This window comes from Ceratotherium simum, chromosome 2, assembly GCF_057802395.1.
Source record: "Ceratotherium simum simum isolate JZ-2026a chromosome 2, ASM5780239v1, whole genome shotgun sequence".
NCBI classification, from domain to species: domain Eukaryota; kingdom Metazoa; phylum Chordata; class Mammalia; order Perissodactyla; family Rhinocerotidae; genus Ceratotherium; species Ceratotherium simum.
Window position 1 is genome coordinate 77,155,130 of NC_141901.1, and position 26,604 is coordinate 77,181,733.

General features: G+C 35.0%; 1 pseudogene; it reads right to left on the minus strand.

Annotated features, from left to right (window-relative positions):
* On the minus strand, nucleotides 1-26,587 carry LOC101407581 (calcium-activated chloride channel regulator 1-like; annotated as a pseudogene).
* Between the last annotated feature and the right edge of the window lie 17 nt (nucleotides 26,588-26,604).

The following is a 26,604-nucleotide window of genomic DNA, read 5'->3' on the forward strand; positions in this document are numbered from 1 at the left end:
TTAAAATATAGATAAAATCACAGCTACTCCAAAAATTACCAAATTGGTTGCAGAAATCTTGGTACCCAGACCAGAGGTACTGGGTTCCTGCGGAGGAATAAACTTGGTTGCTTGTGCAATGTTAGAAACCTGCGAGGTGAGATTGGCTTCATGGATGGCTTTAATTGCAATATAGAATTTGGTGCCATTTTCTATTTTGAAAGGTTCTGGTTTAAATTCAAAATTTTCTATTGAGCCAGACTCCTTAGGTATTAGACTAGAAGTATTCACTAAAGCAGCATTGTCAAAATCTTGGAGATCCAGGAAACACTTACTTATTCTTATAAAGTAGCTGTTGGCTGGAAAACAAATAGACACTTCATGTATATTAAAATCACTAGGATGCCTTATTGCCACCACACTGCCTTACATTTAGGGGCCTATCAGAAATGCACACTAGGTTTTGGTTATGGAAATCCCAGATATAGTTTTTGTCTGGTTATTCCACCTTCTTTATTTTAAGAACAAATATGTGAACAGTTTTTTTTATCTAGTTATCTAATCACAATAAATTTAATTCATAATCATATAGTACTAAAAAAACAGAATCTTTAGATTTCTTTTTAGAAGCAAAAATATAAAGAGCTGAATCCACTCAATTTAGAACAGGGAACACAATGATGTCTGAGCAAACACATTCAGTACCCCACATCATATTAGTTCTCATTAAGTAGAGAGAGGGAGTAATAGGAGGGGGCAGTAAGAGAGCAGATAAATAGAGTGGGAGACAGGGGTAAGGAGAAAGAACAATAGGAGGCAGAGAGGCTGGAATGTGTAACTAATTAAAATGTGCTTACGAGGTAGGCAGACTGATCAGCACCTTAATTCTGCTGCTTTCTAGCTGTATAACAAAAATTTATTTATGCTTTTCTACATTCAATTTTTTTATCTGTAAAACAGAGATTCAGTCATTCAATTCATTCAACAAATATTTATTGAATGCATATTATTCTAATGGTGAGACTGATATATGATAATGCATGAAAAGCATTTAGCACAATGTCTGGGACTTAATAAATGTTTGAAGTATTAGCTATCATAACTGTTATTTTATCAAGAAAGGAAAGGAAGATGCTGACATAAATATTTCGTTCCAAAATGTTTTAGAAATCTACCAGAACCATCAATAGAAAAATATATTCTCACATTCTGAAATGCCCTGAACAATCAAACATCAAATGTCTTTTTTTGAAGTGAAGACTATTTTTTTCATGAAATGTTGAAGGTGTTTTAAGTGTGTGGTAAATAACTTTGATTTAGTGGTTTTTAAAAAAATTCAGGCCCTCTGCCTTAACATTCTATTCTTTCAATATATAGGCCTTATCAATCCATTCTACTACTCTTCACATACACCCTGTGTTCCATTTAGGTGTGTCGGTCTGTCCATCTATCTTTCTATCTCTCTCTCTCTCTCTCTCTCTCTCTCTCTATCCATCCATCCCTTATTTTAATTCAATTATTCCATTGTGAAATTTTGCTTTCTTGACTTTGGTCATATTATTTGGTTCCTTCTCTTTCTGTCATGACTCCCTGGAATGTGCCTTCCTTTCCCTATCTATGCAAATTGTACTCATTCTTTAAGGCCCAACAGGTGGCCTGCCTTCTTCGGGAAGTCTTATCCAGGTATTTCATCCACCCCATGACTCTCTTCCATGAACTCTTATTGCACGGAATAGAGTTTTCCAGATTGTTTTATGGAGGTTCAATTTATCTTTTCAGTTAGATCATATTATTCTTGAGAGCAAAGACTATGTTTTACACTCCTTTTGTATCAACTAGAGTATCTGGAACTGTGTTGGGCATGTATTTGACCTCCTTAATTACGTGTTGGCCAATAATACAGTTTTTAAGTTGATGCCCCAAATGATGGAATTAGAAAATCATAAAATATTAGAATTACATCTACTTGTTTTAGTAATTCTAGGTCATCTAGTCTAATTTGCCTATTTGACAGGTATGGAAATTGGGTCCCAGAGAATTTAAGTAGTTCATTTGAGATTATATAGATATTAATTTATTCTTTGAGATACTGCTACTACCTTTTGCAATACCTGAGGGTAACATCTGATAGCAACTATGTCTTCCTATTTGTTACATGGAACGAGGGAAATTAGATCCCGCCTATTTTAGGCATTCGTGGTTAAGCACAGTGAAGTTCCTTCTCTCCCAGTGTCCCTATGTAATGCATTCCTTCTTTTAGCATGAGGGACATTTATTGTGAACCCATTCTTTTTTTTTTTTTTTTTTTTTTTTAAGATTTTATTTTATTCATTTTTTTCCCCCCAAAGCCCCAGCAGATAGTTGTATGTCATAGGTTCACATCCTTCTAGTTGCTGTACGTGGGACTCGGCCTCGCGCTGGACGGAGAAGTGGTGCCTCGGGGCGCGCCCGGGATCCAAACCCGGGCCACCAGCATCAGAGCGCGCGCACTTAACCGCTAAGCCACGGAGCCGGCCCGTGAACCCATTCTTGAACTGAAGGCTTGGTCTTGACTGAATTAAATTTAGAACTAAACATTTGATCAGGTAGCTTCATTTGTGGCTTTTTCAGTGGAAGTATTGGTATGTTTTTTTTTGATTCTGCCGTATCTTTAAGGGTCATAGCATGGAAAAATAATGTATTTCAGAAGCTGTCATGATAAGAGTTTTCAACATTGAAGTACAAAGGAGCTCTTTGTGGGTATTTTGTTTCCTTTGGCTTTAGAATGATTGTTTCTTGCATAATGATGATAAAAAGAAATATAGTTTTGAAAAATGCTATATAGAAAATGAAAGACTAGAAAGCATCTTTTCTTTTGAAAGTATATAGTAAGGGGTTTATTGTAACCCAGGAGAAAGAGTACTGAACACGTGGCTTTTCAGCACTGACAACCCCTGAGATATCGTGTATATCGATATTACATATTGCTTTCATTTTCCCACCTTTAAGGGAAAATAGCAAGATTGGCTTTATATCATAAGAATCTACTAGTCTAGCACAATACTGGAATATGGTAGGCATTCAATAAATACTATTGAATTCAGTTAAATTTAAAGCAAAGATAAAAGTCATTTAAACTTTCTGGATTGAAGGCAATTTATTATAAGGAACTTTGAATAAATGAGATATTTTGGCCTTAAACTTGATTCAAACTCAATGGCTAAATCTCTCCCACTAATGAGTTTCTCTGCATGTGATCTTCTCTCTCTGTGGGACACCTTCACTTAACTTGGCTAACTTCTCTCATTCTTCAAGGCTTAGGTCAGGAATAGTCTTCTCTGGGAAGCCTTTTAAGATATACCTTGTGGTCTTAATCCCCAACCAGGATTTTGTGGCCTTCCAATGGGCTACCATATCATTCTGTGCTTACAGCAGCATATCTGTTATCACATTCTGTAAAATTATCTGTTTACTTGCAGAAAGTGTCTTCTGTTCTCAACTGACCATTAAGAGTACGGATTATTTCTTAGGAACCTAATAGTGTTCGAAAATTCAACAAAAGGTCAATGAATGAATGAAATTGTGCAAGTACAGAAATACTTACAAAAACTTTTCCCTGTTAGTGAGAAAAGAGTGCAACAGAAAGCTGTTAACTCTCTTCTCAAAGTAATTTCTAAGATGGTTCATATTGTGAGAGGCAGTTTGGCACAATAGAATCTGACAAGAGTGGGTTAGACTTCCAACTTATTAAATATAGAAATAATTTGGGCTGGTTCATTATCTCTTGGAACTTCAGTTTTCATATCTGAAAATAGGTAACTAATGGCCCATGGTAGACACTCTATGCATGTTATTTATAAATAGGACATTAGAAAATTCTTAGCACACGAAAGCCAATCTGATTTCTTTTAGCATGTTTTAAAATCTAATATCAAACTGACATTTTCCTTTATCAAGGACATTGCCAGGGGCAGTCCATGAACGTTGAATATGATCTTCTTTAAACTTAGCCTGGAGGTCTGTAATTTTACCTGGTGGGAACACATGAGTATGATTTCCAGGAGGCGGAGCTCCTGTTACAGTAAACGGTCCTCCAGAGGTTAGTCTGCTGAAGTCTTCTACTTGAGCTTCTGCCATGTCATCTTTGACTTCAGGTCTGGGTGGGTTCAGTATAATTTTACCTACCAAAAAAAGTAAATTTGTAATGTTTCATGTTACAATGTCTATTCTTTATCTTGTAATCTCATCTTGCACCTATAGAGGGTTAATATTGACTGATAGCAGACATTAAAAAAGTAAAAGCTTTTAGTGAACAAAAGCTTGTTTTATTCGTGTCATTTTAAAATTGATGAGGAGACATTATGCAATGTTAGAACTATTTTTAAAATTGATGAGGAGACATTATGCAATGTTAGAACTATTTTTTAAGCTATCTATCTTTACTACTTGACTGTAAATTCTTTGAGGACAAGGATGGTGTCCCACTTATCTTCGTAGCCCAGCATCTAGCACAGTGCTTGCCACACAGGAGTTACTCAGTAAAGTTTTTTTTCAATGTAAATGAAATGTACTGAGGGGGATGTAAACAAAACATATTGGAAACATAGTCCTATGCTAGGTCTATTATATAAATATGGGTTTGAAACATGCAGACGACTATATAACTATAAACTTAGGTTTTCCATAGTACATTATATTTTCAATGCTTGCCACATGTAGTTTACCTAAATAAATGACACATTTCTATTTTAACATCACTTATCATTTTCAACGTAGCCTGGTATATATAGAGCTTTGTTCTGTCGTTCTCTTAAACTTAGCCTAGCCATGTTTTTTCTTGCCTGGGCATGCACTTTTAAGCTGTATCTACCATTTCCATGGTAATCTGTAAAATATCTCGAGTAGATGCCATCATTCTTGACAGTATCAGCACCTTGATATTGAAATGTAATAATTATCCATCCAACAGAGTAAAAACGACAATCCCAACTGTTCATGAGCACCACTGATGGCAGCCATTTTGGGAGATAGTATAGCACAGTGTTTTAAGTACATGAACCCTGGAATCAGACTGCTTGGGTTCAAAACCTGGCTTGGCCTCTTGCTAACTCTTGACTTCGGAAAAGCTTAATTCATGGTAAGTATTCAATTAATATTAGCGATTATTATTTCATAAAGGAATCTTAACAAAATAAGAAAAATATAACGAAACTGGAGATAGCAATGCAGAACACTGACACTAATGAAAATAGAAAAAAATTAGATTCCTAAGTTCCCTGGGAAAAGTATAATTGTTTATAAAATTTAAAGAAAATAAATGTGCTCATGTCCATGCCTCATGTCAAGATAACTGAGTAAAAAGTTTGAAAAATATTAAAATTAAACTTAATTCAGTTAAAAATATGATTCATTAGTATACATAGGAAATATTGACTTCTAAGTCCTGTGACTGTAGTAGGATTTTAAATTCAGTGGAGGTTGATGCAGATTCTTATTACCTGCACCATTGTCCCAGAGCTCCAATATTACTTGATGTCCATCTTCAGTTTCTATAATGGCTGTTACGTTGATTCCCAGAACAGGCAAAAACCCTTGACTGACTTGTGCATAAACAATCATTGGGCTAGGGTAATGTGCTGATTTTGACTCATGTGAGCAGTTGCAATTACTGGGAGTGTGGTAGGACTTCTTGCTCGAGTAGTCATTATCACTGTTAGCATTTGAGAGTTGGCATGATTATTTAGAAGGCTGTAATTCCAAATACCGGTCTGAAAAATCAAAAATGTCTATTTGAGAGCTTTTGTAATATTTTCCTACTCCTATTTGGAATATAAGATTATTTAGAAATTTAAGCAGAATAATAGTAATGATTTTTAATATGCAATTTTATAAACTAGTATAGTAAATGGATATGAATCCCTAATTATTCTATTTGGCTTCTTTTTTATGACAGATGATCTGTTACTGTTTTAATATTGATAACGTATAAGATGTTATCTTCCTTTTTTTCCTCAAAACTGATTGATAAAGCATGGAGAAAATAAAAGAATATTCTTACCTCTGCAATACCTGGTATTCAAAGATGAGTAGACCTAATATTTAGTTTATCTTCTTGGAAATCTGAGGTTTTATATTTCTTTCCTTTTGGATCTTGGAGAATAATTTCTGGATTTTTTATTGTTCATGTGACAACAAAGTAAGTGTCGTTTCCATTTGTACTATCCGCAGGCACTGTACCATTTACCCATTTCCTCTCTCTAATATTGAAGGCTTTACTTTCCAACAGTTACATAAATAAAAACAACAAACACATGAAACCAATTTATTATTATAGTTAATAAAATTTCAAAGTTTAGTCAGTTCAGAGTAATTCTAAATTTATTTTTAAGATTTCAAAATAACTAAGAATTATTTTGAATAATTTTGCAAATAAAAAGCACTTATAAAGAACAGAAGAGGGGCCGGCCCTGTGGTGTAGCGGTTAAGTGTGCGCGCTCCACTGCTGGCGGCACCGATGCACCGCTTGTCAGGCCGTGCTGTGGCGGTGTCCCACATAAAGTGGAGGAAGATTGGCCTGGATGTTAGCTCAGGGCCAGTCTTCCTCAGCAAAAAGAGGAAGATTGGCATGGATATTAGCTCAGGGCTGATCTTCCTCACACACACACACAAAAAAGAATAGAAGAATCAAAAGCAGAAGTGGCTATAAGTGTCACAGAAAAGCAAATTCAGTGAGGGTGTTTTTCTTCTGCACACTTGAAATGTTTTCAGGCAAAAGAATTCTTTATTAGGGAAAGAAATTACTATTTAGGGTAATAGAAATTTATTACAAATGTAAAAAGTCAAGGAATTTTTCTGAGATACTGACCTGAATAGCCTGTTGAGTGATGCTGCCACTTCTAGATGAAATTCTACTGAAAGCATCAATAAGGCCATTTATGTCTTTATTGGCAGAAAAACGAAGTCCTCCTAAAATGGAATTTTATTTACTTTTATAATACTAATTTTAAATGGGAAAATCATATTTGTTATTGTACTTTATAAATTTACTTTAAAATATATTTTAAAATTTCTTTTTGAACTTACAAAATATGACTTTCCCAGAACCTTAGGAACTTTTAGTATATCAGTATCCCAGATGTAATCCTACAAAAATTAAAACTTTGCTCAAAATAAGTTAGAATGGAGAAAACTTAAAGAACTGGCCAAATATTATTGTTTTCATATCAGTCATTAGATGTAACTGCCAGCCACATTAGTAAAGCTGATCTAATCACTAAGTAACGTTATAAAAATAAAATTTAAGACAATTTTTTTGAACCAACTGCTTATTTTCTAGTTGCATCTAAGATATACCAAGACAATTAGAGAATGACAGTTTAGAATAAAGTAAAAATTGATTAAATGTGGAAAGTAAATAATACAGGAGTTAATGAAGAGAGAGATTACTTAGGTGTGAAGAGTTGGAAAAGAACAGATTGCAGAGGGCAAGAATTGGTAATTAGGACTCTAACTCCAGCCGCTGGCAAATCATTTGACTCTCTAGGTTTCCATTTCTTCCTCTGGGAACTCGGGCTATCTGAATGTCTACTGTAGGGTTGAGCAGAACACATACTAAGCAAGAATTTTGGAATTGCAGTTGAGTAAGTCATTAGTAACCATGGAGAAAGAAGTTTCAATTTGGTAGTAGAAAGTGGTGAGAAATGAATGAAGACAACAAATGTTAACTAATAGTAGAAGAAGATAGTATAGGTAGAAATGGAGAGAGGTGGTGGGGGGTGATAGAGGAAAGATATTAACTTGAAGGATAAGGACAAGGAAGGGGCAAAGATTAATTTTTAGGATAGGAAATTTTTGAGCAGTTTTATAGTTTAAGGGGAAAGAGCCCAGAATAGCAGAGACATTTTCAGTAATTTCTATTCAAACTATATTCCAAAGGTTTACCTGTCATATTTGACAAGGTCTCCAGTTCTTCAGCAGCAGAAGGGCCCAGAGCAATGGTATGGATGATCGCACCACTTTGTTTTACCTCCTCAAAGCATGAGCTTACTTTATTATCTTCCCCATCTGTTAGTAATATGATTTCAGAACCAAAAGTACTCTGGTTACTGTAGACAATTGCCTGATAGTGAAAAACCAGATTATTAATTACAGAATATAATATCTAAATAAATTTAAACTAAGAACAAACCTGTTCATTAGTCTTGGAGAAGTCTTTAGGCTTACGTATCAGAGTAGGCAAAAGGAAACTTTTTTGTTTTTCCTGGTGAGGAAGATTGGCCCTGAGCTAACATCTGTTGCCAATCTTCTGCTTTTTGCTTGAGGAATATTGTCACTGAGCTAACATCTGTGCCAATCTTCCTCTATTGTTTTGTATGTGGGATGCTGCCACAGCATGGCTTGATGAGCGGTGTGTAGGTCCACAACCTGAATCCGAACTTGTTAACCGCGGGCTGGGGAAGCAGAGCACAGGAACTCAACCACTACACTACCGGGCCAGCCGCAAAAGGAAACTTTTTGCATTATCACTCCAGGTTGAGTTGGTGTGGAAATGAGCGTGATGTACAATGTTCTTGTAGGTTTGCAAAGATAGAGTGTTAATAATTCATCTAATCCTTTCAGATATACTCAAGCTACCCAAGAGAGGAAGAATAAAACACTAAGAACAATGCCTAGCACATAGTACGTACTCAGTGAATGTTAGCTATTATTATTATCCCACGAGGTACTTGAGGTGGCGTCAAAGGACTGGCCATCTTGGAAGGCTGCAGCCTAGACAGCATTTGAAAAGTCATGACTAAAAGTAGGTGTGCAAGGTTAAATGATGTAGCATGTGTCTTTTCACACATTTTAGTTGATCATTGAAGAATCTCAGGATTTCTTGGATAAAACATTGACCTGCCATGAAGAAGGAAGTTCATAAATTTATCAAGTATTACAATTTTTTTTTGTCTTTTCTTGACTTCTACCAAGAGTATTGGCTAAGATCTTTAGTCAGACAAATTGAGATTAATTCTGGCTCTGCCATTTGCTAAATAGAACAGCTAGTGTTTAGTCTCTCTCTCTGTCTTTCTCTCTCCCTCATATATATAGTAGACTTCTATAAATAGCCCAGTGTAGTGGTTAACCTTTTGGACTTAGGAGTAAGAAAGACCAGGTTTTGAATCCTAGGTTTGCCAATTACTGACTCTGTATTCTTTTTTTCGAGAAAAGCTTTTTTTAAAAATTTTTTGTGAGGAAGATTAGCCCTGAGCTAACATCTGTTGCCAATCCTCCTCTTTTTGCTGAGAAAGATTGGCCCTGGGCTAACATCCATGCCCATCTTCCTCTATATTATATGGGATGCCACCACAGCACAGCTTGATAAGCGGTGAGTCAGTCCCTGCTGGGGATCCGAACCTGTGAACCCCAGGCCACTGAAGCAGAGTGTGTGAACTTAACCGCTGTGCCGTGGGGCCAGCCCCAACTCTGTATTCTTAAGAAAGATATTTAATTACTCTGAACCTCAGTTTCTTTATGTGCAAAATAGGCATAATAATAGTACCTGACTAAAAAAGTAATGGTAGGGACAAAATAAGATTATGCATGTAAAACATTTAACATAGGCAATAATATAGTATATGCTCAATAAATTTTAGCTATTATTATTTTGATTATATAAGTAAAATTCTTATATATTTATATGGTTTCATTACATAAATAATTAAGAGGTATATATAGCTTTGAATGTGATTTGACATAATCTATTTAGCAATAGATTCTATGGTCAAAATATCATAAGATATATATCAAAATATATTAAGAAAAACATATAGGAATCAGTATGTGCAAACATTATGATATATTCCCAATATATAGTAGTGTCATATTTTAGAAGCGAATAGACATATATAACAAGAATTACGATTATTATAGTAATAGCAATCCTTTCTTGAGCACTTTTATATAATTCTCACAATTAAATGTGATAGCTACTATCCTTTTCCACTTTTACTTAGTTGAAGGAACAGACTTTCTAACTTGAATAACTTATCCAAGGTTATTTAGCTAATAAATAATAGAGCCAGAATCTCAGGTTTGTCTGAATCCAGAGCCTGAGTCATGCCTTCTTAAACCAATATGCTTCACAACAAATAGACATCACAAGGAAAGTTAGGAGATGGTATTAATTAGTGGTCTGGATAAGAGTAATAGGTTCCACTTTTTAGCTGAGAAAATGAGAGGCTCAGTGACAGAAAGCAGTTTTCTATTTTTGTGACTTAAAGAATGACAATAAATAGGTTTAAATAGAGGCTATCTTAGGTTGGAAGGAATTCAAATGAGTACCAGAGGCAGTTTAATATAGTGCTCAAAAGTTGCTCTCAATTTTTGATTTCACAATTTTTATTTCGTTAAACCTCTACTTATGTGTCTTGGATTTGGTAGTATACTGCTTGAGGAACTACCTCTGTCTCTGTGATTTTTAAATGTCAATTTAACTTAATGAACTTAATTTTCTTTACCCATAATAGAAATATTACTAATTTCCCTCTTCCACAATCCCCTCAACAGCATTATTTCCTGCTCATAGAAATTCAGACTGTCGGAGTGATAAAGGAATGGGGAGCTCCTCAATAAAGTCTTGATGATTATGTGCACACTGGATTTTTCTTCCCTTACTTAACCACTCCCAATGCAGCTCAGTACCTCAGGAGTATGTTGGTGGAATAACCACACTCAGAGAGGCTCCAGCTGTAAACAAGAAGGTAGGAGAGTCTTTTTTAAAAAAATATTATTTAAATGAGGGACCTGTGATCTCATGACCCTTGTTTAAAGATAGTTTGATGAAATTAAAAACAATGGCAAATGGCAAATGATACTTAGAGAAACATTTTTATTTTGCCTGGAATCCTGCTTTGAGTCCATTGCAAATTGAAGTCCCACAACCAGCAGATCGAGGCAGGTTTGCAACGATGTTTTGGTAAGCATTATCATCAGTTATTTCTGTTAGATTATTTTGGATTTCAGCAAAACTGTCAAATGTGACCATTCCAACCAAAGATCCCTTTTCAATAATTTGAATCAAGAATAATTCTGCTGCTTGATTCATTTGAAGGAGACGGTCGTACTGTAAAGAAAAACATGTCTGAACAATTCCTGAGTCTCCTCAAGTCTTGACAGATTGGTGAAAGAAAAAGTTGTTCATGGGCCAGAGATCATGATAATAATTGATTACTGTATTTTAGAATTTAACTCTTTTATTCTATTAGAAAGAAGTAATATTAAAGAAAATTTAAAAAATTAGTCATCTTATACTTGGAAAAGCCCTCAAGATCAATACCTTTTTATTTAATGGTTTTATATTCAGGAATTTCTGCTAAGGAAATAACTTAAAAATGAATACAAAAATGTTTATGACAACATAATTTTTCATAATAACAAGTTTAAAATTGCCAAAATGTCCAATACAGGAGGTTATTTGACTAAATTATGATATGTGCATATGATTCAACCACTAAAAATTATGTCATGGAATCATTTTTTTCCATCAGGAGTATTTAAGGTCTGGTAAGTAAAAAAGCATATTATAAAACATAAAATATAATCACATTCTTGAGGAGGGAAAACGAATACATGAAGAGAAAAAAGACTGGAATGACATATGCTCAATGGTGGAATAATGGATGATTTTCATTTTGTTTGGTTTTATGATTTTTAGTTTGCTAGAACTAAAAGTTAAAGAATAAACATTATCTATAATCCAATAACCTTAATATAACAATTATTTTTATTTTAGTATATTATCTTCTAGTACTTGTCCATATAAAATCATTATACTAAAATTTATTAGAATAATAAATATATATTTTAGCTAAGTAGAACTAAACCTAAGATTAAATTATGTTTCTATTAGCTTAAATACTTAATTTAAGAGAGCTAACAAATAAATATCTTACTGTATTCATGCTTCCAGATTTGTCAAGTACCAAGCAGACTACTCGCTGTTTGGACTTGAGCAATGAAAATGTAGGATGAGGCGGTGGATTTTTTCCTGTCATGGGAGATGCATTCCGAAAATCATGAGAGTCCATGACAACCCACGTGCTTCTGAGATTGCACATTTTATTTTGTAGGTTTGGAGCTTCTCTGTTGTGTGTTTTTGCTGTACAAAATTCAGTCACCTGGAAAATAAATCAATTAGAAAATGATATCATGATAGCTGGTGAGGCATTACATTCCTTTCCAAATATGCAATTGGCTGCCATGTATATCCTTCACAGATTTTATCTCCTGACAATTAAAAATTATTTCATAATCTAACATTCTGACACTCATTTTGCATACTGGGGTGGAGAGGAAGCAAGGTAAAACCATCAATATGCACTGGAAAGTGTTTTGGTGATTCTTTTTTCTTTAATTGATGTTTTAATAGTTTTTAACATTGTGAAATTTTGGGTTGTACATTTTTGTCTTTCCATCACCGTATATATGTCTCCCTTCACCCCTTGTGCCCACTCCCCACCCCCATTGCCCCTGGTAACCACAATACAGTTTTCTCTGTCCATATGTTGGTTTATATTCCACATATGAGTGAGATCATACAGTGTTTGTCTTTCTCTTTCTGGCTTACTTCACTTAACATAACACCCTCCAGGCCCATCCATGTTGTTGCAAATGGGACGATTTTGTCTTTTTTACGGCTCAGTAGTATTCCATTATATATATATACCACCTTTTCTTGATCCAATCGTCAGTCGAGGGATACTTAGGTTGATTCCACTTCTTGGCTATAGTGAATAATGCTGCAATGAACATAGGGGTGCATAAGCCTCTTTGGATTGTTGATTTCAGGTGCATTGGATAGATTCCCAGTAGTGGGATGGCTGGATCATACGGCATCTCTATTTTTAATTCTTTGAGGACTCTCCATACCATTTTCCATAGAGGCTGCACCAGTTTGCATTCCCACCAGCTGTGTATGAGGGTTCCTGTTTCTTCACATCCTCTCCAACATTTGTTGTTTTTTGTCTTGGTGATTATAGCCATTCTAACGGGTGTGAGGTGATATCTTAGTGTTGTTTTGATTTGCATTTCCCTGATGATTAATGATGTTGAGCATCTTTTCATGTGCCTATTGGCCATCTGTACATCTTCTTTGGAGAAGTGTCTGTTCATTTCCTCTGCCCATTTTTTGATCGGGTTGTTTGTTTTTTTGTTGTTCAGTAGTGTGAGTTCTTTATATATTATGGAGATCAACCCCTTGTCAGATGTATGTTTTGTAAATGTTCTCTCCCAGCTGGTGGGTTGTCTGTTCATCTTGATTCTGGTTTTGTTTGTCTTGTAGAAGCCCTTTAATCTGATAAAGTCCCACTTGTTTATTTTTTCTTTAGTTTCCCTAGTCTGGGTAGGCATGTCATCTGAAAAGATTCCTTTATGACCAATGTCAAATAGTGTGTTGCCTATATTTTCTTCTATGAGTTTTATAGTATCAGATCTCACCTTCAGGTCTTTGATCCATTTTGAGTTAATTTTTGTGAATGGCGTTAGCAGATGGTCCACTTTCATTCTTTTGCATGTGGCTGTCCAGTTTTCCCAACACCAATTATTGAAGAGACTTTCCTTTCTCCATTGTATGTTCTTAGCTCCTTTGTTGAAAATTAGCTGTCTGTATATGTGTGGTTTTATTTCTGGGCTTTCAATTCTGTTCCATTGATCTGTGTGTCTGTTTTTGTACCAGTACCATGCTGTTTTGATTACTATTGCTTTGTAGTATGTTTTGAAGTCAGGGATTGTGATGCCTCCTGCTTTGTTCTTTTTTCTTAGGATTGCTTCAGCTATTCGGGGTCTTTTGTTGCCCCATATGAATTTTAGTATTCTTTTTTCTATTTCCGTGAAGAATGTCATTGGCATTCTGATTGGGATTGCATTGAATCTGTAGATTGCTTTAGGTAATATAGACATTTTAACTATGTTTATTCTTCCAATCCATGTGCATGGGATATCTTTCCATTTCTTTATGTCATCATTGATTTCTTTCAATAATGTCTTGTAGTTCTCATTGTATAGGTCTTTCACCTCCTTGGTAAGATTTATTCCTAGGTATTTTATTCTTTTTGATGCAATTGTAAATGGTATTATCTTTTTGAGCTCTCTTTCTGTTAGTTCGTTATTAGCATACAGAAATGCAACTGATTTTTGTAGACTGATTTTGTACCCAGCAACTTTGCTGTAGTTGTTGATTATTTCTAATAGTTTTCCAACAGATTCTTTTTTTTTTTTTTTTGTTTATTGCAGTAACATTGGTTTATAACATTGTAAAAATTTCAGGTGTACATCATTGTACTTCTAATTCTGCATGGACTACATCATGTTCACCACCAAAATACTAATTACAACCCATCACCACACACATGTACCGAATTATCCCTTTCATCCTCCTCCCTCCCCCCTTCCCCTCTGGTAACCACCAATCCAATCTCTGTCCCTATGTGTTTGTTTATTTCCAACAGATTCTTTAGGGTTTTCTATATATAAAATCATGTCATCTGCAAATAGTGAGAGTTTCACTTCTTCATTACCTATTTGGCTTCCTTTTATTCCTTTTTCTTGCCTAATTGCTCTGGCCAAAATCTCCAGTACTATGTTGAACAGGAATGGTGAGAGTGGGCAGCCCTGCCTCGTTCCTGTTCTCAGAGGAATGGCTTTCAGTCTTTCCCATTGAGTATGATGTTGGCTGTGGGTTTGTCATAAATAGCCTTTATTATGTTGAGGTACTTTCCTTCTATTCCCATTTTGTTGAGAGTTTTTATCATAAATGGATGTTTTATCTTGTCAAATGTCTTCTCTGCATCTATTGAGATGACCATGTAGTTTTTATTCTTTGTTTTGTTGATGTGATGTATCACGTTGATTGATTTGCAGATGTTGAACCATCCCTGCGACCCTGGTATAAATCCCACTTGATCATGGTGTATGATCTTTTTAATGTATTGCTGTATTCGGTTTGACAATATTTTGTTGAGGATTTTTGCATCTGTGTTCATCAGCGATATTGGCCTGTAATTTTCCTTCTTTGTATTGTCTTTGTCTGGCTTTGGTATCAGGGTGATGTTGGCCTCGTAGAATGATTTAGGAAGTGTTCCGTCTTCCTCTTTTTTTTGGAATAGTTTGAGAAGGATGGGTATTAAATCTTCTTTGAATGTTTGGTAAAATTCACCGGAGAAGCCGTCTGGTCCTGGACTTTTATTTTTTGGGAGGTTTTTGATTACTATTTCAATCTCTTTACTTGTGATTGGTCTATTCAGATTCTCCATTTCTTCTTGGTTCAGTTTTGGGAGGTTGTATGAGTCTAAGAATTTATCCATTTCTTCTAGATTGTCCAATTTGTTGGCATATAATTTCTCATAGTATTCTCTTATAATCCTCTGTATTTCCATAGTATCTGTTGTAATTTCTCCTCTTTCATTTCTAATTTTATTTACTTGAGCCTTTTCTCTTTTTTTCTTAGTAAGCCTGGCTAAGGGTTTGTCAATTTTGTTTATCTTCTCAAAGAACCAACTCTTTGTTTCATTAATCCTTTCTACTGTTTTTTTGGTCTCAATTTCCTTTATTTCTGCTCTGATTTCTCCTATTTCTCTCCTTCTGCTGACTTTGGGCTTTATTTGTTCTTCTTTTTCTATTTCTGTTAGGTGTAATTAAAGGTTGCTTATTTGGGCTTTTTCTTGTTTGTTAATGTGGGCTTGTATCGCCATGACTTTCCCTCTCAGGACAGCTTTTGCTGCATCCCATATGGTTTGGTATGGCATATTTTCATTTTTGTTTGTTTCCAGATATTTTTTGATTTCTCCTTTAATTTCATAAATGATCCATTGGTTGTTCAGTAGCATGTTGTTTAATCTCCACATTTTTGTCACTTTCCCAGTTTTTTTTCATGGTTCATTTCCAGTTTCATAGCATTATGTTCTGAAAAGATGCTTGTTATGATTTCAATCTTCTTGAATTTATCGAGGCTTGCTTTGTTTCCCAACATATGGTCTATCCTTGAGAATGTTCCATGCATGCTTGAGAAGAATGTAGTCAGCTGTTTTTGGATGGAGTGCTCTGTATATGTCTACTAGGTCCATGTCGTCCAGTTTTTCATTTAAGTCTACTATTTCTTTATTGACTTTTAGTCTGAATGATCTATCCATTGATGTAAGTGGGGTATTAAGATCCCCTACTATTATTGTGTTGTTGTTAATGTCTCCTTTTAGGTTTGTTAATAGTTGCTTTATGTACATTGGTGCTCCTATGTTGGGTGCATATATATTTATAAGTCATATGTCTTCTTGGTGGAGTGTCCCTTTTATCATTATATATTTCCCTTCTTTGTCTCTCTTAACCTGTTTTATCTTGAAGTCTACTTTGTCTGTTATGAGTATGGCAACACCTGCTTTCTTTTGTTTGCCATTAGCTTGGAGCATTGTCTTCCATCCTTTCACTCTGAGCCTGTGCTTGTCTTTAGAGCTGAGATGTGTTTCCTGGAGGCAGCATATTGTTGGGTCTTGCTTTTTAATCCATCCTGCCACTCTGTATCTTTTGATTGGAGAGTTCAATCCATTTACATTTAGGGTAATTATTGATATATGAGGGCTTAATGTTGCTGTTTCGTCACTTATTTTCTGGTTCTTTTGCATTTCCTTTGTTTCTTGTCCCATTTGTTTTGGACTGCCAGTTCAGTTTGGTTGTTCTGTCTTATGGCTCTTCTAGTTTTCTCTCTGTTTATCGTATGTGATTTTGTTTTGATTATTTATTTAGTGGTTACCTTGAGGTTTGTGTAAAAAATCTTGTGTATGATATAGTCCATTATCTGATGGCCTCCCATTTCCTTATACTAAGTCAATTCAATCACTTTCCTCTTCCCCTTCTAAGTCGTTCTTGTTATACCTTATTCTATCTTCTGTTGTGGGTGTGTGTTTACAGTGATGAGGTTAAATTTATTTTTGGTGAATTCCTTCCTTTGATCTTTGATTTTGGTACTTAAGTGGTTGCTAACCTATTCCGGTAAAGATCTACTATTTTTCTGAGTTTGTCTACCTATTTTTCTCCTTGCTCCAAGCTTTGTATTCCCTTTCTCTTCTTTTTATCAGGCCTGAGGGCCTTCTTGAGTATTTCTTGTAGTGGGGTTCTCGTGGCCATGAACTCCCTTAGCTTTTGTTTATCTGGGAAAGTTACTATTTCTCCATCATATTTGAAGGATATTTTTGCTGGATAGAGTATTCTTGGCTGAAAGTTTTTGTCTTTCAGTATTTTGAATATATCATTCCAGTCTCTCTTAGCCTGTAAAGTTTCTGTTGAGAAATCCGCTGAGAGCCTGATGGGAGTTCCTTTGTATGTTACTTTTTGCTTTTGTCTAGCTGCCCTTAATATTGTTTCTTTGTCATTGACTTTGGCCAGCCTTACCACTAGATGTCGTGGAGTGGGCCTTTGCCTGTTGACGTATTTAGGTGATCTGTTGGCTTTGCTTACTGGTATTTCCTGCTCCTTCCCCAGATTTGGGAAGTTCTCAGCTATTATTTCCTTGAATAGGCTCTCTGTTCCTCTTTCCCTCTCTTCTCCCTCAGAAATACCTATAATTCTTATGCTACATTTCCTAATAGAGTCAGATATTTCTCGGAGACTTTCTTCATTTCCTTTTAGCCTTAGTTCTCTCTCCTCTTCCATCTGGAACATATCTGTATTCCTATCCTCTATAATGCTAAGTCTTTCCTCCATATTGTCAGCTCTGTTCTTTAAAGATTCCAGATTCTCCTTTATCTCCTCCATTGTGTTATTCATCTCCATCAGCACTGATTGGTTTTTCTTTATGATTTCAATCTCTTTTGTGAAGAAACTCCTAATCTCATTGAATTGTTTGTCTGTGTTGTCTCATATATCATTGAGTGTTTTTATGATAGCTATTTTGAAATATCTGTCATTTAGGTGATGGATTTCTGTGTCTTCAGAGTTGGTTTCTGGGTGCTTGTCATTTTCCTTCTGGTCTGGTGATTTCATGTACCTTTGCATTGTGGTTCCTGTATTGGCTTTGTTTTTCCTCATCCTGGAAATATCTGGTTGCAATTTCCACCCACTGCCTCTGTGTGGGGATAAAGGGCTGTGTATTCTGAGCCCCCTGCACTCTGCTGCAGCTGTTCACTGCAAACTGCAGGTAGCTTCGTCTGGTCTGGTCGGCTGAGCTGCAGGGTCCGGTTTGTAGGGAGGGGGGGCTCTCTCTTTTGCCTGCTGGGTCCCTGGTGTGGGGGGCTTCTCATTTGCCCCTTGTTATCCGCTCTCTGGGTTGCTCAGATGTTGATGGTACCCCATAGCAGTTCTGAGTCCTCTGTGTGGGAGTTTCCCACTGGCTGAGAAAGCTTGAAGAGCTACGGTTTCCCTGCAGAGGGCTGCCCCTCCCCCCTCTCTGGGAGCTGTGTGGACCGGGATCACTGATCTGATGGGGAGGGAGAGGAGTTCTCCTTACCTCTCCCCACTTCCTCTGGGGGCCCAGTACGTTCAACTCTCGGATGTGAGGCAGTGTGGATATTTCCGATCTTGCTTTTCACTGTCTAGGATTCCATTGTTGGTCTGTGACTGTTCCTTTTGTTGTATCTTATGGGGGAAGAGTTTACTGGAAAGCTCACTCTGCCATGATGCTAACCTCACTCTCTGGTGATTCTTTAAGGTACAGGTAGATCATGGCAGTGGGGGGTGGTACAACTGCTTAAGTTAACTTCTTACTTTCCCTTCTAGACTCTTGGGAAACTAAAGCCTTGAATTAAGTTTAATGGAAAAAGGGATAGTCTTTGCAGTAATTTCTAGGTGCCCCCTAAAAGTGAGATAAAGAAAACGGCCTTTTTTAATTGCTTAAGTATTTTCTATCTCTTTATCATTGATTGAAAAACTTGAGAATAGATAGTCTAACAACCTAGGCTGTTGATTGGCTCTGGTGAACTCCGATATAAATAAAATAATACTCCTGAAAAAAGTAGTGAAAATGTAGGGATAAAATGAGGAAATGTGATTGCTTCTATATCAATTGCAAATAGTGAGTTGTATTCAGTAATTCTGCCAAATGATATTTCATTACTATAAAATCTGTGAAAATACTCCAAGTTTGAAAATTTAGTATTGGAAAAATGCTCCCATAAACTAGTGCAGCCTTCAGGAAGGAATTCATCTTGCGGTAAGCCTCAGCTTATGAGAAATACTTTTGTAAATGTCATTTCATTTTAAAAAATGCCCTCCCAATACAGAGTCTCCAGATGTAAACTCAGATTTAGAACTAAATTATTAAATTTGAGTATCTTTTATTTAAGTTTTAAGAGTTTGTTTTCCTTCTGATATGGTTCTGATTTACATTTCCCAGAACTGGTTATATTGGATAAAAGAAAAATACAGTTGTTAATCAAAGCAGTGATTTGTAATCAAGTCTTGCTGATATGAAATGCCTATCAAATCTGGTCACTCTTTGCCCTGCCACTGCCACTGCCTTTATTCAGGGCTTTCAGATCTCTTATCTGGCTATTGCTATGGCCTTCAAACTGGTCTCCCTGCCTCCACTATCATCTCCCTCCATTTTGTCCTTCACAATGAGTAGGATTATCTTCCTGAAAGAATTAAACTGATTATATCACCAGTCTGAAGCTGATAACATAAAATCCAAACACCTTAGCTCTGTAGGTCCCAGTTTCTTGTTTCAGTCTCTTTTACTGCTTCTTGCTCACTGTGTGTTCTTTACTTGTACCACACTGAACTTTTTCCTGTCCTTAGAGTATGCCGGAAACTTTCACAAAGGTCTCTGTTAACCCAAATGGAAAGCGGGACAGGAAATTTTGTACAAATTAGAAAAAGGTGCCACTTTCTCAAGTTCTTTTACTGCTATCTACCTGAAAATTGTTGTAATAAATATTAAAATCTTTAGTGTCCATGTTGCAGATAATTTGGGGAGTGCTCAACTTGTACAATCATGCGTGGCTTCCTGTATTTTTCCACTCTTTGCTATTGTAAACCTGTTTCTTCGCCTAGAATATCCTTACCTTTCTTGCTTTGGCAAATTTGTACTCATTTTTTTCAAATCCCAGCTCAAAAGTCATCTCTTTAGAAACTATTTTCTGACCTCCAGTTGGAGATGTTTGCTGTACTCTCATAGCACTTGGTTTATATCTCTTTCCACTTTGTATTCATATATGTTTTTCTTATATCTCTACCTCTCTCACTAAACTGAGTTCCTCAAGAACAGTTGTCTTTAATTATTTCTGTATTTCCAACTCCTAACACAGTGTTGGGCATGAAGTGGGAATAATGACATTTAAGGGAAGGAAATCATGGAACTGAACATTCAATATTTCAGACCATATTTTTCCTGGGTCTGAGCTTATGCCCTGGGTACAGATGCTATGCAATATATTTAATCTATATTATAATAATTAGAAGTTAGTGTTAATCTGGACACGATGTATGGTTAAGGTACAATATTTATCTCTGAGCCATGTCTTATATAATTAGTTGCCCTCCATATTTCAGCTACATAATCTTCTTTATTATTTATCTGCCAAGTAGGCAGCATGAGTTGTCTCCTGACAGTCAAATGCTTTTGGAATTTATAGTTTGGTACAGACAGTACATATTCTAATTATCTTCTTGTGTCACATGATCTGATATCTGTTTGGATGCTGAATTCTTTTGCTAGCCTTTGCTGATCCAGGTTCAGCAAGTTAAAGTGAACTTCCTTGACTTATGTTTCAAATATTTCCGGGAGGGAGCTTTATTAGGCTGAAAAACTATTTCTACTTAAATATCAAATTGGGTTCATTTAAGAGTTTTAGAAGAAAATGTCAAGTCTAAATTTTTACTCAAGTTCTTCATCATTAATGCTGTAGACTCCAAAACAATTTTAAACTTTATTGGAAACAATAGGCTTTTACAAACCTCTACCCATGGAAGTATTTTTTGCTACTGATTTGCTATATGAAAATTTGCTTCTTTTAAATAGGTTAGTCTTACTATCTAGCGGTAGTATACTTTATTTTCATCTGTTATTTTTGATAACTTTCATGTTTCACATTTAAAAATCTTTTTTACATGTTTAGAAACTTTCATTAGGTGACTGTAATATGTTTAAATTAATTAAGATTGGACTTATCCAGGGAAAGAGACAATTGAGTGTTATGCAAATATTTTATAAATTTTAAAAATTAAAAATTTAAACTTTATTTTATACTCACTTTGTGCTAAGCATTGTGATCATACTTTATTTACATTAGCTCTTGTAAATCTAACAACGAGTGAGGTGAGTATTATAATTTCCATTTAAAAGATGAGAGAACTACATGTCAGATTTAGCAATTTTACTCATAGTGACGCAATCTATCTTGAAAATGACAGACTGGGTTTTGATATCAAGTCTATCTGACTCCAAGGCACATGTTCTTATCCACTGAGCTTTTTGCATTTAAACTAGATATTTCAGGTCAAACATTAGCTTTGGAACTTGAATTATTGTGTCATTATTTTTTAATTGGTCAGATTGGTGATTGTGAACTTTTTCCCTTAAGTCTGTTCTGTAGAGACGGAGCCATTTATGTTTTCACAATATTACTTTGCAATAGCTTGGTGTGCTTTAGTGTGAAGGTAATGGAAAATCTAGAATGTCAGTACTTTCCAAAGCTAAGGAATGGATTACTTTGGAAAAGTAATTAACACTTAGAAGACAGAATTAATAGTAAGGTTGTAGTTCTAGACACAAATCCACAGAAGTCAAATGAGGGAAGGGATGTTGTGAGAAATTATGTGACGCCAATGAGAAGGGTACAGTTCTACATCTGAAGAAAAGAAACAGGTTAATAAGAAAGGGTGGAATGATTTCTAGACACACCCTGACACAGGCTGGGGAAAATAGCTGTTAATTAATTGTCTGAGTAATTTCCCTATTTTTATGAGTTATACATAATTTCATAGCAGAAAATCCAGCTTCCCTAATTAATTTTTCCCAAAAGATTCCTTTGTGAAACTAGAAAAAGAAGGTACTTACAGAATCAAGACTTTGCATAAACATTATGGATTCCCTTGCAGTCTGGGATTTTTCTGGGATAAATGTACATTTTGCTTCATACAACCCTGTTTGTGAGTCACGTCTGCATGGCCTTGTTATACAGCTGCCTCGCTGGAATTCCTTGAAAACCACGTTAATACCAGTAATATGAGTTGAACATCTATGATGAAAGAATTAGATTACATTTATATACGAAAACCAGACAAATCATGAATACAGACTAAGATCCTAAAATTTTTTCCTCAACGATAATTGCTATTGATCACGTACCAAACATTCCATTTTGACAGAAGTAGGCACAATGTCCTTTCCCTATTTACCATCGATTTCAACAAGAACAATGATGCCATTGCATATTTATTAACATTCACTGCTCACTAATGTGATCAATAAATCTATTATCCTTGTGACCTTGAGCTAAAGATGATAATTCCTAACTCACAGGGATGTTGTGAAGATTAAATGAGCTAAGAGATACGGAGGAGTTGCTTCCTAGTGGGGAGGGGATGGTCAACATTATGCTTAAAACCCTCTTAAATTTCTATGTATGGTACACATATACATATATATACACACACACATATATATTGCTATATAGATGCATACGTATATACACATATGCATGTATACCATACATACAAAACCATCTATGATTTTGTGTTTATAGCACTTTGCAGTTTGCATTTTGAAAACCACTGCACTAGATTGAAGGAAGAAATAAAAATAAACCTGTATGGAAATGCTTGTGCATGCAAACCATTTGGTCTTTATGATAAGTGACGTAACTGTTAAGTCCCTGGCAGGGAATGGGGGGGTGGGGTATGGGTAAAAGACTCTAAAGAGTTTCTGTTTATCTGCAGGATTTACTTCCATTCTGATTTAATATTAAACTTAATAACTTTAATCCATTTTAAGAAATTTATTTGTATTGCAAGGATTAAAGGAGGTGGTGAGTCATATCTTCCAAAAGGGTTAGCTCTAAAGTAAGCCTGAAAGTTAAACAAAATACCTGACACACAGTAGGATCTCAGTAAATTTTATTTTAGATACTTGTTTTTACTAATATATCTCTTTTAAAGACTGATAATGAAACTCATTCATTTTTCATTAATTTATCAAAAATTTGTTCTTTGATACATTCTTTGTTTAGCTTTTACTTACTTTGTGCCAGGACCAAGGCTAGGGAATTAGAAAAAAAATCACTTCTCAAGGATCTTAAGGTCTAGTGCGGAAAATAAAATTACGCAGACAATTGATGCCCAGTGTGAGAGAAACCCGTGCATGTTGCTTTGGAAACACTCTCAAAGATATCTAACTCCAAATGGAGGGAGAGGAAAGACACTTAGGGAAGGAACATTTGAACTGTCTTGAAGGATGGACAAGCGTCTTTTGGATAAGGGCGGTGGTGCTGGGTGGAGTTGTGTGGGAGGAGGTAGGAGGCTTGAGTGTCCTGGGTTGAGAGCCCAGTCTGTGTGAGAGACTCTAGGCAGCTTAGTAGAGATAAAGCAAATACAAAGGAAGTGGGGAGAGTCATTTTTCTATCACACCTCTTTCCTCTAATATGTTTTTTATTCCAAAGACTCATTTCCTATTACTCTGATTTCTATTGTTCTTTGATACTCTTTAAATACTCCATGTGCTTGATATTTTTAAGTATCTCATCTATTCATAAATAGGACCTGTCTAGATCTACCCAGAATTATATTTCTTAGAAAATCAATTTGCTCACTTATCCTTATGAAAAGTACTTTTCCCCCTTTAAGTTCAAGATTAAATGAAAAGTAAAATAAATTTACCATGAAGCTCTAGTAGTTTAATTGATTTCAATAAAACAGATTCACCTTGAAAAGTTATGAATCAAACAGAATAAAAGACTTGACAGGAACTTGAACTCCAATTCTCAGATACCTTGAGGTTTAGGCTACAGCTTTTTCCTTTCTCCTTTGACAATAACGTATTTTAGTACAATTCCCATGAATACTAAAATGCTTCCCAATTTTTATTGATCTTGATTCCAAGATGGAATCCTCAGAAGTAGTTGGACACATACTTAATGGGGCAGGTTGGATATTGCAATGAACTGTATGAGCACTCAACTACTGAGATAGCTTTTGTTTGCCTAGTATAGAAAATTAAAAAGTCATAAGTAGAAAGTTTTGAAAACAGATTTGTTCAATATAGTGATACCTTGTTGCTTCAATAGTGTTCCTTCTGGAGATACAGAATGGTCAGTCCACATTATACTCATCAAATACTCCCCATCAGAGATGGGCCCACTCATGGACAAATACTCTGCCTATGAGAGAATATTGCCACTTAAAGATTTATATTTACAACATTTTAATACAGTTTCCTTATATTTTAAGTCTCCCTGCCCCATATCCTTAACCTAATTGAGTCAAGGAACTCTAGAAATTAACACTTTTTGTTAAACCAAAAAAGTTGAAATGGGTTAATATCCATAAATGACTATTTTTATTATTAAACACACACACAAAAAGAAATATAGTTAGATTGAACATAACTAGTATGTTTCCAATCAAAGGAATTAATTAATACCTATTTTTCTTTTTAAAAAACCTTTCAAAATACTATTAGTCACAGTGTTATATTTGTTTCCAGTGGAAATAAAAGTAAAAGTATAAAATAGATATCCCTACCTCAGGACCCATAGATAGGCACATTATTAGTCAACAAGAAGTTTGGAGTAAAATGTATATATTGTCCTTTTTCTCCACATTGTCCATATTGAAGTGTATAGGGATCATCTCTGTATTTTAGGTAAAGAGTAGCAACTATGGCTTCTGCCTAAAAAGCAGAAGAACAAACAAACCAAAACAGATCCCAAGAGCAGTAGAAGCATGGAATTTTTCATCTAAACTGAGACAAGTAATATTACTAATTTAATTATGACAGTAGTGATTAATAATTACTAAAAAATTATGAGTATTAATTTAAGAAAACCCAGGAAGAAAGAAGCAGTTTATGAGCTAGATAAAATACCCTACCTGTTCATATGATTCTTGTTTAGGCATTAAGTTCTCAGATTTTGACTTCCAGGTTATTGGAATTAAAATGCTTACATTACTGAAATAAACTCTTCATTTGGTAGCATGAAACAGGTAAGTAGAAGCTTCAGTTACCATTTCCTGACAAAATTAAAAATACCTTGGGGTAACAATTTCACAATGAAATGAGCATAAAAGTGTATATATACAAACAATAAGAAGCAAATCTAAGTTCCCTTTCCCCAGATATTTTGGCAAAGACTAACTGAAAAATAGGTTGAATTTTACTATCACTTTAGTTTGTAAATTCCTCATTTTTAAATGCTCAAAAATCAATTCTCAATTTTTTACCTATCCATACCTGCTTTCAGCATTATGGGTTGGAGAGAGGAGTGAGGGTGATGGGTGGGATATAAAGGAAATTAAGACTGGGAGCCTGTTGGCAAGTTGCTTATTTAATCCAACAGAGGTGCTGGTAATTGCGTTGGGAGCTTAAAGTTTGGTAGATTTTATACTTGTTAATTGAAAAAAATTTTTGTTAGATTTATTTTGAGTTATCTTCTCATGTGGAGTGTGTTCCCAAAGGCAAAATTTTACCAAGCAGTGATGAAAATGAAAATGTATAGGTCTCACTGGCTTCAAGTCCCAGTTTTGCCGCTTATTGTATGACTGTACAAATCACAGAACTTCTCTCACTTATGCAACAAGGGAATAATCTCTGTTTTTGACCACCTCATAGGGATATTGGGAAGATCAATGAAGATAGTATATATTAAAGTGCTATATATAAAGTGTTTTTATTATACTGACTAACCCAAATAAAATTAGGAAGTAAATCAACTTCAAAAATATGTGGTGATGGGTTGTAATTAGTATTTTGGTGGTGAACATGATGTAATCTATGCAGAAATAGAAGTACAATGATGTACACCTGAAATTTTTACAATGTTATAAACCAATGTTACTGCAATAAACAAAAAATTAAAAAAAAAAAATAAAAAAATGTGTAATACTTTCTTTAAGATCAGATACATAGAGTTTTGAATTGAATGAATGAATACATAGAGTGTAGGTTGGTTATTTAAATGTTATAAAAGTAACTGTATAAAGATAAAATCTGAAAATAACCCTCCAATAGCTCTAAAGTCTTTCTGTTAGCTCAACGAATTGAAAAATTATTAGCAGTTTAGCCTTTTAATGATTCATTAAGGGAATGACTAATACTATTAATATATGATAAATCATACTTAAACTAAGGAGATGTTAATCTTGACAGTTTAGATACATACTACATAAATGATGAATATCGTCTGAGTAATTTTGGAAACTTATAACTGAGTGCGTATATGTTTGTAGGCAACATAAATTGAAAATATTTACTGAAATAAAAATAAGTGGGTAATAAAATTTTCTCTCTTACTTTTATGTTTTGAATGGGTTTTTCATCTTCTGGTACACTAGGGTTAATTGCAATGACAATGCCATCATATCCGTTGTTATTCAAATTTACCATTGAGCTTTTCATTTCAGGCAAGATATGCAAAGCTAGGAACAGAATAATGTTGAGACTGAGCACCATTTTTGCACGTTACAATA